Source organism: Marmota monax, unplaced genomic scaffold (assembly GCF_021218885.2).
Source record: "Marmota monax isolate L192 unplaced genomic scaffold, Marmota_monax_Labrador192_F-V1.1 WCK01_AAM20220418_F8-fsc00020, whole genome shotgun sequence".
Taxonomy (NCBI): domain Eukaryota; kingdom Metazoa; phylum Chordata; class Mammalia; order Rodentia; family Sciuridae; genus Marmota; species Marmota monax.
Genome location: NW_026692912.1, coordinates 6,016,910 through 6,026,556, shown reverse-complemented (window position 1 = coordinate 6,026,556; position 9,647 = coordinate 6,016,910). Strand labels below are relative to the sequence as shown.

The following is a 9,647-nucleotide window of genomic DNA, read 5'->3' as shown; positions in this document are numbered from 1 at the left end:
ATTTTTATCTGGCTTGTTCCATGTTTTATTTCCAGGCCTGGAACAGAACTTGGCACATAGTAGGTACTCAATAAATCATTTGTTGAATAGATGGCTGGGCTTTGCATGAACAAATTTCAGAAGGATTGCTTGGAGGGTTCTCATAACTAGATGATTCTTGGAGGGACAGAGTTGGGAAAGAAAGTATTCCAGATTGAGGGAGCAGAGCAAATCTTCAAGGCACACTTTAAACCGTCAGAGCAGGCTCAACTAAATGAGCTACTGTGTTTATCTCACAGACAACAAGGTGATGGAGGAAATAGGGTTGCCCTTCAGTCAAGAAGAGGATGACTGGCTGACTGGTTGCAACCCGGCTCTGGTTCATTGAGATGCTTTTGCTTTCCTGGCCTGAGGAGGCCTCCTAGCAGCTGCCCTGCTGAGGTACTTTCAGCCCCAGTACTGTGATGTACAGCCCTCAAGAGTTCCCCCCTACTCATTTTTTCCCCCTGCAGACATAAATCTCATTATGGAGAGTACAAAGCTTTTTTTCTTTTTCTTTCTTTTTTTTTTTTTAAATAAAGATAGAGTGAGTGAGAGAGAGAGAGAGAGAGAGAGAGAGAGAGAATTTTTTTTTAATATTTATTTTTTAGTTTTTGGCGGACACAACATCTTTGTTTGTATGTGGTGCTGAGGATCGAACCCGGGCCGCACGCACGCCAGGCGAGCGCGATACCGCTTGAGCCACATCCCCAGCCCAGTACAAAGCTTTATAAAGGGATAAAACTTGAATTTCATGGAGTATGATTTTGTGTATGAACCATATTTTAAAATATTGAGTTTTCAGAAAGAAAGGTAGTAAATTCTGGTACATTCTGAATATACAGTAATTCTGTTGGTAATGTATTGTTAGGCAGTCATGATAACAAAAAGCTGTCTTTTGATAAATTGATTCATCTATAAATTACAACATGACTGATACCCTATCTGAATTGTTCTTAAATGAAGATCAGTTTATTTAAATTTTTAAATGAAATATAGAAAGTGTGTGCTGTGGAAATTTTATGGCTAAGTTTATGGAGAAAATACCATCAGTTGACCAGGTATAATAAAGAGATATGCAGAGTTAGGAAGAAAGACAACACGAAACTGCAGGAAGTAGAAACAAAGTATAGATAATGTTTAGCAAATGTAGAAGAGTTAACAGTTCCCAGCATGTCAAGCCACCATCACAACAAAAGAATTTGACATCATCATTGTGATCCGCTTAACAAAAACCAGCACTTGCAAGCTGCTCAGGCTGAACTGGAACACTAGATCATGAGCACGTAAACGTTCTCATTCAAGCTGCGTGTGTCTGCATGCTGATTTGAAATACTAAACCTCAGCATTTCTAGAGAATTTTCCAAAAATGGACACTTGGGAAAATATCTCCTGTGTTCTGACATAGCATCATCCTTTGGTTCCCAGTTACTTAGCTTCCCACCACAGGCAAAGCATGCTACCCTACATCCAAGTCCTATGCAGTAAAAGCCAGCTGCCACCAATTCCAATGGCAACAAAAATGTTGACAGCCACGCATTATAAGTAAGAAATCTGGCTTCTTCAGTACTCATTGGGTAACTGTAGGGGTTAGTTATCAAAGGAGAGAAGTCTTCAACAGCTCTAGAATTAAGAGGATTTGGTGAAAGGCTGGAATAATAATCATGGAATGAGCCACTATGTTCCAAACTAGGAGATAATGAATGTTCAAAACTGTTTTCTCATTGGAGAGGTATTCTTAGGGGTGGATCGTAGACTAGCTGAAACCAGATTCTGAATAAAGCTATAGCTAGAATATAGCTGTTTACACTTTTCAATAGGATTGTCTCCTTGTTTCCAGTTATCCAGCGTCAGGCCACAATAGAAGCATCTGACTTTGTCATTCACACCAGTTTAATAAAAACCAGCAGGAGCAAGACTCCCTTCTGAAACAGGAACACTGATGGGGAAAGTTGAATATATAGACATTCTGTAGAGCCACATGAAAAGTCATACTTCATTTGTCCAATTTGACAGGATTGTGCTGTCTTCGATTATACTTTTTTTTTTTATGCAAGGGATCTTGGATAACTCTTTGGAGGCAGTTTTGTGCATGAGTAGGTAGCAGTACTTTTTGATGGCTAAAACTTTTGTTACTGCTGTTTACCGGTGATGAGTCCTTGCTTCCCTGAATGCTGAAGTATAACACCAAAGAAGCACGCCGAGGCAAGTGTAGAGTGGAAAATAGAAGGCTTTATTAAAGGATAGCAGAAAAGACTTCTCCCCAGAGGAAGAAGGGGACCCAAAAGGCGGAATCCGTGGAAGGGCGAGGTCTTCCCTTTTTTATAGCTAAGGTCTTCTTTTAGTCTTCCCATATTCATGTCCTTTGTCTCCCTTTATCCTGCAGTGATAGAATCCAGGTAGGAAGGCCAAAAGGTGGGAGATAGTGGGCTAAAGGATTAACCTGGGCAGGAAGGGTCTGGGGTGGTTTTTGATTAGCACCTACCTGTTTGCTGGGAGCTACTTCATTAACAGTTCCTTAAGATGGGTTCTTTTCCCCAGGTGCTGCTCTGGTTTCTTGGACTCCATTCTTGATAATGGTCTCCATTTTATCTAACTATACTAACTACCTATCTTTAAATCTGGCTTCACTTTCACATAAAATTTCTCTTGTCACTTTTTTATCACAAAAAGAAATCAAAGATTCCTTAATTACTTAATTGAACCACCACACCCTCTTTACTAGATTTATGTTTGAGTTTAAACTCAGGTGGGATGAATATCTCTTCTAAATTACCAAGATACCTTTGAGTACTTTGGGATTATATTAACACTTTTAAGTAACTCACATGCTATTTGCTCACAGTTTGGTATAATAACTGACTTAAAGGTCTGAAAAAAAGTTTATGTACTTCTAAAAGTTTCAAAACTTCTTTATTTTTCAAAGAAGTTTATTTATTTATTTATTTATTTATTTTTGGTACCAGGGATTGAACTCAGGGGCACTTGACCACTGACACATCCCCAGCCTTATTTTGTATTTTATTTAGAGACAGGGTCTCACTGAGTTGCTTAGAGCCTCACTTTTGCTAAGGCTGGCTTTGAACCTGCGATCCCCCTGCCTCAGCCTCCTGAGCCACTGGGAATTTCAGGTGTATGCCACCATGCCCGGCTATTCTCAAAATTCAAAGCAACTATAGAATGCTGAAATTATGCCTTTAATTTGTTTTTGGTTACAAGCTATGAAGCCTAGACATCAGGACAATTACTGATTATACCACTAAAGTAAAGTTAAATGTAGGCTTTTTTCCCTTTAACAAGCACTTTACCATGACATCCAAAATAATCCCACTTTATTCTAGCAAATAAGAGTAATTAAAATCTTCAAAGGGTTACATTATTTAAAGGTTAATTGCACCCAGCTTATCACAGTTTATTGACTTAAGTGGATTATATTAGCTTCAGCTAACAATTTTTTCAGGAAGTCAACACTCAAAGCTTTTTTGTGCCCTATGCCTATTATTTCAAAAAAGATAGTATTATATATTTAATCTCAGTCCATTTAGTTGTAAGAGAAGATTTGTGAAATAAATCAGTATATAAGTATGAACACAGGAAGAATTAAAGGAGTAGTGTCAATGCTTCTTATGGGTCGTTTCAGGAGTTACTGGATTTAGTATTCTTTATGAAAGCTTTCAATACTAAATTACAATGTAGTTTAAAAGAACTGTAAATTACTAACACTGGAATTCATCAGAGTTGTTGCCAAATTCTTCGGTGCTTTTTCACTTGTTTTGTAAAGTAAGGATTTTTCTATTACTGATAAATGAATATTTTCCCTAATTTGTGAGAAACAATAAAATGTGTTAAAAGGAATGTTAAAAAGAAGCAGCAGCAGCAGCAGCAGTGACTATCCCTATCCCAAGTGTGAATGGTCATTATCTTCCCCAGGGGTGGCTGAAGGTGGAATGTCAGAAGTTAAAGACCATCAGATGAAATGTCAACTGTTTTAACTGGGAAAGTTACAGACACTTGAACTAATGGTTCTCAAATGTTAGTGTATCTTAGAATCTCAAGGTGTTCTTTACTTGGAAACAGCTTTTTGGAACCCTCCAGCCCTCTGCCCGCCAATCTGTTGCAGGTGATCCTCTGGCCACACTCTGAGAAACACTGTAACTTGTGGAAATATTCTGTTACCTAAATGACATTCCACACAGGAACAAATTACCTGGAATGACATCTTCGGAGAACTGTAGCCAAACTATAACTTCTGTTTAAAAGCAACTGTCATGGTAAAGAATGATGGATTGTGCATCAGTAAAGAAAGAGAAAACTGCAAATCAATTGCTTGCCTTATAAGCAGTCTGGTGGAATCTTCAATCCAGGATTAGCATACTTAGGGATAATTGTGTAGGCTGTGTGTTTAGTTTTTTAACTGTTCTAGCTTTAGTATGAAGAATAATTGGAAAGATATAACATTAAAGGTTAAAAAAAACACTGATTTTGTTATATTATTGCAATAAACCAAGTAGGCAATGGTGATATGATATAAAGATAGTTTAAATGATAATGGAAGACATTATCATTGTCATAGTATTATCAAGAGATAGTAGTTGTTAGAGCTGCTCACGCCTGTAATCCCAGTGGATCGGAAGGCTGAAACAGGAGGATTGCAAGTTCAAAGCTAGCCTCAGCAACTTAGTGAGACCCTGTTTCAAAATAAAATATTTTGAAAAGGGATGGGAATATGGCTCAGTAGTTAATGAGTTCAATCCCCGGTACCAAAAAATATTAATATTAGAATTTGGAGATTTATTGTAACCATTCATGAATAGGAACAAGGAAAAGCTAAAAAATAATACATTATGTGGTAGATTACATTTTGTAAAGACAGTCACACCAAGACAGGTGCAGTGGCACATGCCTATAATCCTAGCAGCTCAGCAGACTGAGAAAGGAAGATTGCAAGTTCAAAGCCAGCCTCAGCAACTTATGGAGGCCCTAAGCAACTTAGTGAGACCCTGTCTCAAAATTTAAAAAAAAAAAAAAAATAGAAGTGCTGCGGATGTGGCTTAGTGGTTAAGTGTCCCTGGGTTCAATCAGTGATACAAAAAAAAAAATGGCCACACCAATTTATATCTCCTACCTCATAGAGTATTCCTACAATGTAATGTTGATATCCTTTTTTTTTTTTAAATTTATTTTATTTTTTGAGAACTTTAATATTTTATTTCTTAGTTTTCGGCAGACACAACATCTTTGTTTGTATGTGGTGCTGAGGATCGAACCCGGGCCACACGCATGCCAGACAGGCGCGCTACCACTTGAGCCACATCCCCAGCCCTGATATCCTTTTTTGAGAGGAGGTATCAATTTCCTTCCCCTTGAAACTAGGTTGACCTTTATAACTACCTGAGTCAATAGAATGCAGTGGTAGTGGGCTGGGGCATGGTTAAGTGGCAGTGTACTTGCCTAGCATGTGTGAGGCCCTGGGTTTGATCCCTAGCACTACAAAAGAAAGAAAGGGAGGGAGAATTCAGTGGAGGTGGTTCAGCCTTATGTCTAAAACTGGATACATCCATGTATAAGCAGCATCCCAGAATTCCTACTTATCTTCCCTTTTAGTCACCTAAAATAGGGTACAACTATTCTGACTTGTAACAGTGGTATAATTTTTTTTATACCCTTGAATCTAATTACAACTAGAGTCAGTGTATACTCTGTGCGTACAGTTTCTTACATTCAACATAATGCCTGTTTTTTCAATTTTTTAAAATATCTTTTTTTTAGTTATTCATAGGCACAATATCTTTATTTTGTTTATTTATTTTTAAGTGGTGCTGAGGATCGAACCCAGTGCCTCACAGGTAGGAGGCAAGCACTCTGCCACTGAGCCACAATTCCAGCCCTGTTTTTTCAATATTTTTGAATGTTGTTGTAAATCATTTTTTGTTTCTGCATAGTGTTCTCCTATGACCTGTTATTTATATTAGTTTCCTGTTTTCTTGGCCCTTAGCTCAGAATCTGTTCCTCCAGGTGGAGAGAAAGTACATATGCATATTTGTGTGTGTGAAGGAGAATTTCCTGCCTTCCTTCTAGAATCACTGTGCTTTAAAGAAACTGAGCAGTCAGGTCCTTACCATATTCCCCACCTCCTATTTTGCAAAAAAAAAAAAAAAAGTACAGGGAAGAGGTTTTGCCAAAGTAAACTGACAACTGACCAACTCTGTGCTTCTGCTTTTAGCAGAAGAGAGCACATCCCCCCCCCCCCCCTGTTTCTATAGGGAAGAGAGCAGGCTAGGACTCCACCCAAGAGTCCAGGGTAGGAGTTGTAAATTCAGCGTTGCCATTCTTGTTTAAATGCTAAAGTCTGTCCAATAGAAATAATGCAAATGAAAGAGAGGCACTCCTGATTGGATCCCTGGCTTCTCCCATCTCAGGCAGCTTTTGAGATATCTCCTTGGGATCTTGGGCTTCTGGAGTCTTCTGAGTCTGGAGGCTTCTAAGGAATAAGGACACCAAGTTCTTCCTCACTTGTCTGGCTTAGCTGGAACTGCAAGTATCTTCGAGCCAATTAGAGGCCATGAGTTCCTCTCTGGGAGAGCTGACCATCTTTGGAAAAGAAAAAACAAAAAGTCCTCCTGCACAGCTGTGCAGAGAGCCACAGGGGGTGTTATGCAACCAGAAAGAAAGAAGAGAAATAGCAAGGCAGCTAGGAAGGGATTGTAAGAACCCTCTGGACAGAAAAGAGGAGAGAATACGGAACAAAGGAACTTTTTGTAAAGACTCTGAAACACTAGGAGGAAGCACAGTTAGAGGGATTGGCCTCGAAAAGTCAGAGGCAAGGTCCTCTGTTCATTGTCACAGAAGAAAAGAGACAAGGAAGAGTCTAGATGCAAGAAGAGATGAAACTGATACTGTCTGAAAGATCAGCTACTGAGATCTCAGCAGCAAGGAAGTAAGGGTGGGTGAGGAAGCTTGATAAGAGTAGATTACATTTGAGATAGCTTCTGGGGCAATGTGAACTGATTGGAAAAAAAAAAAAGGTTTTCCCACTCTGTTAAGGGCACATTTGAGGGTAAGTGCCACCAATGTATGTCACATCTACTTATGCATTGATTAGTTTTTCTCAAGTATTACAAAGTAGTTCCAAAATAGGCATGGAGAGGAGGATTTTTGGATTGAGCCAGGAGTTGGGGTTTTGTAGGGTGAATTTGACAGGAGGACAATCGACATTTGAGGACATGAGCAAAATGTGTTTAAAATGATGACTGTTGGAATCCAGTTTTGATAAGGAAGATAAATTAAGTATAGCTAATATAAAAGAAGAGAGTAGAGAGATCAAAGGATAAGAGAAGTTAAAACTTAATAACCAATGTGGTTACAAAGTTAAACATATACTTACTGTATGACCCAGCAGTCTCACTCCTAGTGTAATTTATTCATGATATATATAAACACCCACAAAAAAACCACATGAAATATTTGTGTCTGTTTTATTAATAATTGCAAAAACTAAAAATATTCCAAATGTTAGCACTGGGAACAGACAAATTGTCTTACATTCATACAATGATAAACTATATATAGCTGTATTGTGTGGGTTTTTTTGTTTTTGTTTTGGTACCAGGGTTTAAACACAGGAGCTCTCTCTTTTTTTTTTTTTTAAGAGAGAGAGAGAAAGAACTTTTTAATATTTATTTTTTAGTTTTCGGTGGACACAACATCTTTATTTTATTTTTATGTGGTGTTGGCAACAGGTCCACCTTGGCCCCTGGAGCCCTACCTCCACTAGTTTGTTCTGCATGCCAGTGTGGCCAGCTCACAAGGCCATGGCGAACTTGCGGTTTTTCTGTTCCTGCTTGTCCGTCTGAGACATATGTATCCCACGGGAATGCCTTGACCTTTTCTGGTCTGATGGACTTATTGTTAAGGGAGGTTTCGGTACCTGACAATAATAGATGTTAAAACTAAATTTCTCCCCCCTCCCTCCTGCTTTTGGGTAGTTTTCCACTTCTGCTGCTTGGGGTATTAAAAAAAGGTGTGTTAGCAATAAAGATTATTGACTCCTGGATGAAGAACCTTGGTGTCCTGTGTGTCTTTTAACCTTGCCGTCCCTCGCCGGACTCGGCTCCCTTGGCCGGACGCGGCAATGTGGTGCTGAGGATCGAACCCAGTGCCCCGCATATGCCAGGCGAGCACACTACCGCTTGAGCCACATCCCCAGCCCCACAGGAGCTCTTAATCCTGAGCAGCCATATCTCCAGCCCTTTTATTTTTTATTTTGAGATAGGGGGCTAGCTGAGGCTGGCTTTGAACTTGCAATCCTCCTGCCTCACCCTCCTGAGTTGCTGGGATTACAGGTGTGCAAAACACCATACCTGGCTGTATTATCTTTTTTAAAAGGGGGAGACAGTAAGACACCATGTCCCTGAATGTCCCCTTTTTGTTCCCCAAAACCTAGCCAAGCCTAGTGCAGTGGCACAAGCCTGTGATCACAATTATTTGGGAGGTTGAGGCAGGAGAATAACATGTTAGAGACCAGCTTTAGCAATTTAGCAAGATCCTGTTTCAAAATTTAAAAAAAAATTAAAAAAATAATAATAATAGTAAAAAGGACTAAGGATGTAGCTCTGTGGTAAAGCATCTGTGGATTCAATCTCACAAAGATTGATACAATCTTCAATACACACAAAGAAAGGGAGGAGAAAAACAACCTAACCAATTTAAGGGAACAGTGAATGTCCAGATACATATTAACATGAAGGACACTAGATTTCTCTTATGCATGCTGGGAACTAGGGCAAGTTAGTGTTATTTATAGAAAGCTACTTTCTTGCGTGTTTGCAGGGATGATTGTTCCTTGGGATGCTGGTCATACAAGCAAACTAAGCCAGCTAATGCTGATGATGTCACTACTTCTGCAGCCTAACATAAAAAAAAACCTCTCTCTTTGTGACAAGTGACAGAGAACTGTGGAAAGGATACATGCCATTCGTGCAGCTGGCTGCCACTGGCCAAAATGCTATGTCAGGGGGCACTGCGTGGCAAAGCCTCGTGCAGGATGGAGGTGCTCTCTGTTCAGCCTATTGCCACTGGACCTTCTCCATAAGCATTTCTCAGTGAAGTTTAATTTCTCATAAGCCAACTCCAGGAGTTTTCTTTGGTCTCTTGGCATCCTATCCCAATGCCCTGGCACAACTGGTCTGTGGATGTGACAGGGACTGAATCTCAAAAGCAGAATGCTAAGTGAGAGAAGCCAGCCCCAAAAAGGTGATTCCCATGTGATTCCATTATTATGACATTCTAAAAAGACAGAGATATAGAGACAGAAATGTTTCTATAGGAGTCACTGACTGGGAGAGGGAAGTGCTTGAGGGAACTCTTTTAGGGTAATGGAGATGCTTTACAGTTTGATTGTATTGGTGGTTGTATGATTATATTTACCTGTCACATTGCATGCTGCACACATTTGTCAAATAGAATTGTACACTATGAATGTGATCACAGGTGAGGTATACCTCAATGGGAATGAAAGCATATTGCTATGGTTTCAATGTAGTTCATCCCTCAAAGATTCAAGTGCTGGAAACTTGGTCCCCGGTGGTGAGGCATGAGGCAGGGTGGGAGGCAGTGGCTAGTGGAGGGTG

General features: G+C 39.6%; 1 pseudogene; it reads right to left on the bottom strand.

The window, feature by feature from the left end:
- Nucleotides 1–1,102: 1,102 nt before the first annotated feature.
- On the bottom strand, nt 1,103–2,112 carry LOC124097298 (baculoviral IAP repeat-containing protein 2-like; annotated as a pseudogene).
- Between the last annotated feature and the right edge of the window lie 7,535 nt (nt 2,113–9,647).